This window comes from Macadamia integrifolia, chromosome 8, assembly GCF_013358625.1.
Source record: "Macadamia integrifolia cultivar HAES 741 chromosome 8, SCU_Mint_v3, whole genome shotgun sequence".
In the NCBI taxonomy this organism is placed as follows: domain Eukaryota; kingdom Viridiplantae; phylum Streptophyta; class Magnoliopsida; order Proteales; family Proteaceae; genus Macadamia; species Macadamia integrifolia.
In genome coordinates this window covers 17,871,477-17,880,615 of record NC_056564.1, presented here as the reverse complement: position 1 = coordinate 17,880,615, position 9,139 = coordinate 17,871,477, and the positions used below count along the sequence as shown (strand labels likewise).

The following is a 9,139-nucleotide window of genomic DNA, read 5'->3' as shown; positions in this document are numbered from 1 at the left end:
GGCTGCAAATCAGATCTAAGACCTGCAAATCAGAGTTGATGACTTTCTTGATTTAGGGTTCAACTTGGGAAATTTCTGAGATTACACACCTGAAATCTGATCGGCCCTAACTGGTTTTCATCATTATTTGTTGGTGTTACATTGCTGGGTAAAACGGTAAGTTTACCCTTCTCCAAGGGTAATTTGGCCATTTAGTAAATATTAACCCCCTGATGTCACCACTTAACGATTTTCAGCTAACAGAATGGATTGATGTGTAGTTTTGTTATAAAAGTGGGGGATGTAACGAGATATTTTCTAAAATGTGGGGGTGACACCAAATTAATTATAAAATGAGGGGTGGTACAAGAAATTTTCCCTACTCGGATTATTCATTCTTAAAACCTATGTTGTTTTACTTGAATTATATGGTTTCTAGTATTAAACATTGTGTATAATAGGCCATATTAGAGAATGTATACAACGACAATACCATTTTGGGTGTGATTTTTTAAAATCTACTTTCCATTATGTTAAGAGGGCCTAAAATAGGGTGTCCTAGAAGTTTCATGACATAATTTGGCCATTTGGCCCCTGAAATCAGCCAGGTTTCGACTTAAATTTCGGTTTCGACTAGACCAGGCTCAAAACTGAAACCTAGTACTATGAGTAGGGAATCTTTAAATCTGGTTGACTATTGGAATTATAATGTGCTAAATATGAGCTCTCTATAACGATTCTTTTCCTTTTTTTAGGGGGGGTAATTGAAGGTTGGATAAGTCCAATTAAAGGCCCACTACGCTTTACATGGCCTGAAAAAAAAGAGGCCGTAGAGAAAGATAATTACCAGCTGGTAATCAAATGAAAAATTATCTGTAGTTTCTTCAAGTGTTAGCGATGATCATGTCAAAACTTTCTGAGTAGAAGCCCAAAGAGTAAATTGTAGGCTGGTGGAGTGTTGGTTTGAAATGATTCCTCATCTCTTAGTCACAACTTCCAATTCAAAGCAATTGGAACAAAAGATATAGTTTTCTTTGCCTTCTAGGTAATCTTGGAATCATAGTTGTCACGGTGCCAAAGCGAACCAAGGCGGTGGAGGGTTGTCTAAGCGCTTAGGCGAGAAGGCGCATGCCTTGAGGCGAACAATTGTTGTTTTTTATTTTTCTTATTTTCTAACATTATTTAGTAAGCTATTTATACCTTATATCATAAAAAAGCAAGATTAAGCAACATCAAGTCATTAAAAATCAACATATAGCCATATTAAATCATAAAAAATTAACATTAAGTCATATTAAGTTATAAAAAATCAATATTTAGAGATATGCTCTGGTTCTATAATAAGTTTGACTGGTCAAATGATATTATTTTTACATAAGACTTTTTGTATCAGTTATAATATAAAACCAGCTTTCCAACAAGTCTAAGATTACTTAAATCTGAGTTGTAATGACAAAGTTATGTTCCGGTCAAACTTATTTTTAAGTGCGCGAATGCTGTTAAAATCGTCTGAATGAAAATAATTTTATGGATATCAAAGCAAAAAATTATTTTACCGGACTTTTGATTTTTAGCAATGTTTTAACATGATAGAATTTATAAAATTTTTATAATTGAGAAAAACTCTAGCATTGAAAAGTTGAAAATTGCCCCTATAACCAAAATTCAGTTTTTCTTCTTGGACTGGATGGTTGACTTTTTATCATTTTGGAATTTGATTTTTAAACTATTTTTATTGGATTCAAATAGGGGGTATTTGCTTATTTATGAATAATATCTTAAGTAAATGAAATTTACTTAAATGATATTTCGCATAAATAAGTGTCAAAACACAAGGTAGCATGTAGTGTAATAAGGCGACTATCGCCTAGGCCCCAGGCAAACCGCCTGGACGCCTAGGCGATGCCTTGACAACTATGCTTGGAGCCTTGAAAACTATGCTTGGAATCTTACCAGGTCCATTATAGCTTGCAGAAGGAAGATTGCATGACCTTATTTATCCCAATCCCCTCCAATAGAGTAGTGCAAACTTCAAAGGAGTATGGACAATGAATTGATAGGGGTGAGATGGATTCGGAAGCACGATGTCAGCAACAGTAGACATTTGGGAGACGAAAGCCGATTTAAGTGGTTGAATATCATGGATGCAACCCTTCTTACCTGCAGTCTATAAAAAGAATTGGATTTTACTCTACTAATATTAAATCAAAACAGGAGATCAAACTTACCTGGACCTTCCAAGGCATCAAAACAAGATTTGAAGGAGAAAATATCTGAATTGTTTGAGGTCCAAAACCTTCTTTCATCCTGGCCTTGATTTGAGGGTATGTCCTGGAGAAGATGTAGAAGCATTTCCATCCCTGGTAGACTGGCAGTTCCTAGTGAATCAGTGATTGAGATGATTTCTACAAAGCATCTGTTTGTTTTGAGCATAGTTCAAAATCTCAGTCGAATTGAAAATGTTACCGGTTTCAATGATATTTCACAATTCACACATTTCGGTAGTTTCAATCAGTTTTACCAATTTTGACCAGTCTTGAGTCTTTTAACCAGCCCAGTTTCGACTAGTTTCGACTAGTTTCGACCACCCTGGGGGCTGTGGCATGTTGAATTTTGCCCCAAAAGGACTTGGTTTCGACCATGTTTTGCAGGTTTCCATCCATATCTTGGTTTTGAGCTGGGTCAAAACCTGCCTCGAGATCAAAATTTTTATCATTGGTTTTGAGCAATCTCATAGATGTGAGGATTATATTATTGATGGGGACATTAGTACACCAAACATCACTCAAATGAGTTAAGACCTCCCTTCTCCTATTTGAATCCTTATATGTTTCTTGAAGAGTTTATTGGAGGACCTAATGCTCTTCCACAATGTGCAACCATAAGTACCCCTAGTCTGAAGACTCTCCCACTCATTGGCATCATATTTGTCACTAATTAGTAGTTAACTAATTACATTTCTCCACTAGCTATTAGGTTCATTGTTAAATCTTCAAAACCCCTCACAGAGTCATAGAAAAGGCGTTCAAGTGTCTGATACCCAGACCCCCTTTTTCCTTGTAGAGGCAGGGCTCTTTCTAATCAACCAAGTGCACTTAATGATTTTGTTTCCAATCATCCCAAACAAAATTACACTGAATCTGCTCTATTCTCTTTCCCCCAATTGCTGGTTCCTTGAGAGTTAAAGTGAAAAATTGATGCGAATAGTTTCTTGATCTACTTGAATCAATATGAAATCACCTCCTTTTGATGGGTGATAACCTTCCTAAGCTGCCAAATTTGTCTCCATTGTTTTGACAACAGGACCCCATACACTTTTTAGTTTGTTACAGATACTATAGGCAAGGATTAAAGTATCAGTATCGGTTGCCATATTGGTCAACAAAAATTAAGATACGTATCGGAGGGTATCATAAGATACGCTAAAGATACTCACATAAATGAATATGAAACACCTTCTTAAACACTTTTGCATAAAAATTTGTTAAAAAAATCAATTGATAACATGTATTATGCATAAACACTTAATTGAGGATATTGCACTAAGAATTCAAGGTTGTAGTTGTCCCATAAATGTAAAACCCTTGTTCCCAATCTTGATTTAGAGAAATATGGTTGGCAGCAATTTTGGAACAAAAACCCCTAAAAAAATTGTGTTTTTTGAAAAAATACCCATCTTGGCTATTATATGACCGTAGCGCACTGTATCGGTACATACCGATACTCATCGATACGTACCGATACTCACCGATACGTACTGATTGATATATACCAATACTCACCGATGCGTACCAATCGATACATACAATTACTTACCGATACATACTGAAACGTATATTTCACCTCGATTTTATATTTTTCATAGAGTATCAGTACGTATCGGTAGTGTATTGGTGCATATCAGTATGTATCGTAGGATATATATCGATACGAAAATATTTTAAAAATTTCATGTATCGTATCGGTCGGCTAAATTTAAGATACGTATCGAAGGATATCATATCCGTATCGGAGATACTTTAAACCATGGCTATAGGAGGTTGTAAGTTTTGACTTGAATCTTGTTTACCGAAGGAAAGTGGTTTAGTAGATTTATGAGCTTTTACAAACTTTGTAGTCATTTATGTTGCTAGGCTCAATTTCAACCGATCAACAGAGAGTTCCTAAAATTTTACCTGGCTCCCTGATTCAAATAATCAAATTGATACATGCATGCTTTCTGTTTTTAGTCATTGGTAAGTTACTTTGCTAGGAATAGTTGTCGAGGCGTGGCTCCTAGGCATCCAGGCACAGTCTAGGGTCTAGGGCGGCAAGCCGGCTACATGTATATTTAATGCAGGAAAATGACCACTTGTAGTCTGTGTTGGGGATCACTCTACCCACCTCCTATGTTGGTTCTGATGATAACAAACAATTGAATCATTTAATCTCTCTCTTAACTCTTGCATTTTAGAGGAAGCCAATCTTGATTAATAAGACCTCTAGGTATCAGACCCCAAGGATCCAAGACTTCAAGATGTCGAGACTTGAAGAACATATCAACACCTCAACAATTGAAGACCTGAAGTTGTCAAGCAATGCAAAGACATCAGCATGAAGATTGCTAAGGATCTCCTGGAAGACAAATAGAAGCTTCATAAGTAATGATGCACACACATCACTTGCACTGCAGAGCCTGCAGTCATACATATGCATTTACTTTTAAACATCTTTACTACCTTAGAATGACCTTAGGAGAGGCTAATTAACCAAGTCACAAGACCCAAATAAAATTGGAAACATGTTATGACAACTGCTGAGATTACAGCAAAGTTTCTTGTCAAAGGGATTTTAGTCATTTCATATGACAATATCAGAATATGAACCTTTCTACAAATTTGTAGTGTTTCAAGTTACGAAAGTAACACAACTTGAATCAGTTCAATTCAAGTTTGGATGAGTAAGATATGACTGCTTTTTGGTAGTCTGTTTGCAACCCATCCATGACCGGATTTTAATGATCTAACGGACCCTTCATCAACAGAACCCAACCAGTTCAAACTGGAAGCAAACGGTCCACTGGAACCCATCCGGCTTGAGCATCTGGTCTATTGGTATGCGACTGGATCCGCTGGATTAGGCCATAACGGTTAGTTCAACGGCTCTATTTCTATAACGGCTACTTTGGGTGGTCAAATGGAGGATAAAAAAAGTGACCGTTTGAGGGAGATTATTTGCCTAATAAGATCCCTAATGCCACTATAAATAACTATTATATGGATCATTAAAATACAATTAATTAAGAGTAATTATTAGAGCAAAAGGCAAAGCAAGTTGACTATGCTTGAGTTCAAGCCATACAACTTTTACACAGTTCCCAAGAAGAACTCAAGCCTCTCTCCACCTTTCTTGTCTATACTATTAAAGCTCTTTAGTGCAATTTCTGAGAAGATTTAAGGTGCATTCATTTTCTTCATTTCATATCTTACATGCACAAGGTAATACTTTACCAATTTATTTTCATTATATGTTATTTTAGCCCAAAAGTTGGTTCAACTCTAGGAGTGGGCATCGTTGTTTACACATTGCCTAGACTGTACTTAGACAAGTATATAGGACCCTCTCATCCTTGAGAGATTTGGAAGGTCACACTCTCTACTTGTAAAAGAGATCTGTGTATGGATCCTCTTTATCCTTTAAAGATATTGTAAAGGTGATTTCCCACATACTGTACTGAAAGGGAAGAACTAGTGGATACCTCTTAAGGTGATTTTGTGAGGTGATTTTATTAGGAGTGAACTAAACTCAGTTGAGTCGAACCACTATAAATGTATGTGTCTCTTGTGTATATTTGAGGCTTAAAATTGAAAGTTTAAATCCACTAGTGATAACCTATTAAACCCCCTCTAGAACAGTCTAGGTCACTGTTAGCAAAAACATGTTTAAAATGAGTTTTAAATGCGTTTCCATTTTTTACCGTTTAAAACACGTTTTTCTGTATGCTTCCCAAAGATATGGGAAAAAACTACAAATGGCAGAATTCCCTTTCTAAACATGTTTAAAGTTCGCGTTTAAACACTTTCCCCTTTATTTGGCATTTTTTAAGACTTAACTTATTGAACATAATGTCTACTTAATTGACAGTATCTCTCTCTCCCGAACTCTGATTGACCTGATTCTTTCGCCAACTTGAAGCTAACTCAATTGCCTATATTTCTCATGATATCAGCTTCAACTCAATATCAACACATGGATCCCTTGCTGAAAAGTGTTTCTAAAGTGATGACTCCCAACTCAAACTGTTACATCACTCCGAGAGTGTGTTGACTATGTTGACAATAATGAACAATATCACAGCCAAGCGACATTGCTCAATAAGACTTTGGACATATGTGGCGTATGAATTTAAAATTGGTGTTGGATGATATTCAATTATGTGTTTTAGAACTTATAATGAGATATGGGATATATATGCATCAATATTTGATGTTGTAGCTGTTTTGAACATTAGATGTAGGTATTCATGTAATAATTCCTTAATTTATATGAGTATACTACTATTTTTTTGTCCCATTTGTTTGAAATCTTCACATTTAAAATCCGTACTGTCCGTTTTCCATTTTTTATCGTTCTCTTGTTTTTTTACCGTTTATTTGACAGTATCGTTCAAAAATTTTACTGTTTCCAATTTTTTGTCGTTCCTGTTTTTGCTAACTATGGTTTGGGCGGAAACATTTTGTATGGTCTTTTTTATATATATATATATATTATGTGAAATTAATTCTAAGTGTTACCCTATTATTTTTTTGTTTATAGGATTATGAAGTCATCACACTTAATTATGTTTTATAATGCTTTTTGTTTATTTCTTTGTTTTTATTTATTTTTTAATTAATATTATGAATATGCTTATATTATATCTTAGACTTTGTGTTGTAATAATGGGTTTTAGGGAATTTTTTAGATTCTTTAGGGGTTTAATGGTCGTTGTAATATTCTAGAACTTTCTCTCCGTTATTGTAAATAAAGTGGGCTGGTGTCATATTATATACAAGTCATTACTCCATCCAACATGGTATCAGAGCCTTTGAATCCAAGACCTTAAGAGTTTCCTTTCCACTCTATCTCTTTATCTCTTTCTCAATTTTCTTTCTCCCAATGCCTTCCTCCTTCCTCCTTCCTCCTTCCTCCTCTCTCGGTGGTAGTCTTAAACCACTAAGAAGAGCCACTAGCTTCTCCCTTCTTCTCTGGGCGCTTAGACTCCCTTTTCGAATTATTTAAAGGACATAGCTATTCACCTTCATTGATTTTTTTTTCATGCCAGAGTACTTTTTCCATGTTTGATACACCAATTGTCTTGATGTTGGTTGTGATTGGTGCCACTGGTCCTTGTAATGGTACATACTAACCACTTTACCATCGCAGGACTTTGTTCTAGAGCTTCCCCAAATTCAATTTATCATGGTTTTCACCCTTTATCGATTTTTGGGCTTTTAAGTGTTTTTCCTGCTTTTTAGTGTTTTTAGGTGCCTCCAGCTGGTTCTTCCTTAGCATAACTCCCATAAGTGGAACTATGTCTACCAACTCTTCTGCTTCCACTGGTGGAAACACCTTGGCTCTTTCCATTTTTCCTCCTTATTCTATCAAGCTTGATTTGTATCTCTATCAAGTCCTGTGGCTATTATGGGTAGCTCATTGGAACCTCGAAGCGTTCGACCACTGGTCCTGAGATTGACAAGTGGGAGTGTACCAAGTCACTTGTTATGGTCTTCCTTTTTAGCTCTAGACACAGCTTTCATATGGCTATCTCCTTGAATCTGTTGTAAAGATCTGAAAGTCTGTCTAGGAGATTTATTTATATACAGGGAATGATGCTCAGGTCTTCGAACTACTATAGAAGGTTCATGACCTAGGCAGAGAGGGCTCACACAATCACAATACTACTATGAGTTGAGCATATTGTGGACTGAGCAGGACTTCAATGAGGAGTATACTCCTTCTACTCCTATTGATGTCACCGGATTTCAGAAATGGAAGGACAAGATTAGGGTCTATGACTTCCTCGCAGGGCTGAATGTGGAGTTTGATCAGCTGTGGTCCCAGGTTCTGAGTCGTACTCCCTTTCCTACCTTGGACTAAGCCTATGCAATGATCCAACTTGAGGATAGCCACCGTACCACAATGCTCCTGCAGCCTATTGCCACTCCAACTGAGAAATGCACTTGCTTTTGGAACTTAGTCCCTCAGCATCGCCTCACATTCTGGTGGCTCCTTTACCAAAGTTATAATGAAGTGCAATTACTATAGCGAGGAGCGTTATGCGAAGGAACATTGTTAGAAGCTTCATGGCCATCCCGTTAATACATTTGGTAAAGGATGAAGGAGGGGTCGTGGTAGTACTCCTTGTCACGCTGACCATACTGAGGTCCTAGACTCTGACTTTGACTCTACTCCCAGCATCTCAGTAGCCTCGCTATCATCTGATGAGCTTACTGCCATTTGGCATCTTCTGACATTTCTAGACTCCCTTGCATCTGCCACTACAAGGTTTGCTCATTCCACTCCTTCTGGGCCAAGTAACTATTTCTATGGTCTTAGTACGTATATCAATTCTACAGTGTGAGATTTTAGATTCTGGGGCATTAGATTATATGACAAGTTTTCTTGTCTCTTTTCTCTCAGTACAATATCTGTCTTGATAATGGTAAGGTCAAATTGGCTAATGAGACTTATTCCATATTTTGGGAAAGGGATCCATTGGCTGTACTCCTTTGTCCCTTTCTATTGTCTTGCATATTCCATCTTTGCCTACTAACCTTTTGTCCATTAGTAGTCTTACTTCCAATCTTAATTGCAAACTCACATTTTTTCCATCTATTTGTGATTGTTAGGATCTGGTGACAAGGGCAACCATTGGATTTGGTAGGGTGCATGGTGCTTTGCATTTGCTTGATGATGACTCGGCATTGCTCTCTGGTCAGTCCATGGTTTAACATATTAGGTTTCAACCTTGGTCGAGAAATTTTGGAAATTTCAATGAAACCAGGGAAATTTTCTTGCAATGGTGGAAACCTTGGTTTCAACCCCCAAATTGGATTTTTTTGTATGAGTTTTTGTGTACATCCTATTTTTGACATTTCTAATATATTCAAAGAATTAGTTGATACTTGTGTTGTTGACC

The 9,139-nt window shown here is 36.7% G+C and overlaps 1 long non-coding RNA gene across 1 annotated transcript; it reads left to right on the top strand.

Annotated features, from left to right (window-relative positions):
• The first annotated feature begins 5,275 nt into the window (after positions 1-5,275).
• Positions 5,276-6,531, top strand: LOC122086063. Its single transcript, XR_006142322.1, has 2 exons — positions 5,276-5,456; positions 6,188-6,531. It is a non-coding gene; the product is annotated as an uncharacterized LOC122086063 (long non-coding RNA).
• Positions 6,532-9,139: the final 2,608 nt, after the last annotated feature.